General features: G+C 34.7%; 1 non-coding gene across 1 annotated transcript; it reads right to left on the bottom strand.

Moving 5' to 3' along the window:
• Positions 1–194: 194 nt before the first annotated feature.
• Positions 195–301, bottom strand: LOC114216857 (U6 spliceosomal RNA). The gene has a single exon (XR_003610849.1). It is a non-coding gene; the product is annotated as a U6 spliceosomal RNA (small nuclear RNA).
• Positions 302–1179: the final 878 nt, after the last annotated feature.

Genomic DNA, 1179 nt, shown 5'->3' with positions numbered 1-1179 from the left:
GACCCTCAGTTTGTTCCCTATGATTTAGAGCCTCTTATGGTTTGTCTCCCTCTCTAATTTCATCTTGTGTTATTTTTCCCTCCCTTCCCCCATGAGTCTCTGTTTTGTTTCTTAAATTCCACATATGAGTGAGATCATATTGTAATTGTCTTTGGCTAATTGACTTATTTCACTTACACAATGCACATTTTTTTAAAAATATGCAACACTTCATGAATTTGCGTGTCGCCCTTGCGCAGGGGCCGTGCTACCCTTTTCTGTACCGTTCCAATTTTAGTATATGTGCTGCCAATGTGAGCACATTGTTACAATGCACATATTTGTATAGAATTTGTTTTGTGTTTTAGAACTATTTTCTGAGACGACGTCCACAAACAAAATCAATGGGACAAGAAGCATGAGCAGTTTAAGGCTTTTGGCATATTACTGTCAAAAGACTGCTTTCAAAAAGACATTTTCATATACTCATTTGGAAACATAAATTATTAAAGACTTTTTGGAGAGTAATTTTATAGTATCTTTCAAATAAAAATGCATATATACTTGGAACCAGCAATCCCACTTCTAGGAATCTTTCCAACAAAAATAGTTACACATATATTCAAATACAGATGTACAGGGTTTCATTTTAGCATTGTTTAAATTAGGAAAGAAACTGGAAATAACCTAAGGGAAAAGGTCAAATAAATTGCGTTATGGCTATATTTTGGCAAATATAAAGCTGCTAAGAATTAAGTGGTTCTACATTTATTGACACGGAAATATCTCTTAGAGAGTTAAATGGAGAACAAAAGCTGATAGATAAATAATCAGAATGATTTCACTTATTAAAAAAATAAGTAATTATATATGTTTGAAGATTCATTCAAAAATCAATAGGGATTGATGGTGGTATGACCTTATGAATGGATTTAATACCACCCAACTGTACATTTAAAAATGGTTACGATGGGGGCACCTGGGTGGCTCAGTTGGTCGAGCATCTGACCCTTGATTTCGACTCAGGTCAGTTAGGATTTATAACACATATTTTGCTTAAAGATATTAAGTTAATTACCTAAGACTACACAGCTGGAATGTGTCAGAGCCAGGCATTCAAACCTAAGTTTACTGGGTCCAAAGCCCGTGTTCTTTCCATCTCGCCACTGTGCATTTTTACTCTATTTTAATGCTGATAGG

Source organism: Eumetopias jubatus, unplaced genomic scaffold (genome assembly GCF_037043125.1).
Source record: "Eumetopias jubatus isolate StellerSeaLion01/CBP00866 unplaced genomic scaffold, mEumJub1_p1.0 scaffold_4, whole genome shotgun sequence".
Taxonomy (NCBI): Eukaryota; Metazoa; Chordata; class Mammalia; order Carnivora; family Otariidae; genus Eumetopias; species Eumetopias jubatus.
This window is presented reverse-complemented; position numbering and strand designations above follow the sequence as displayed.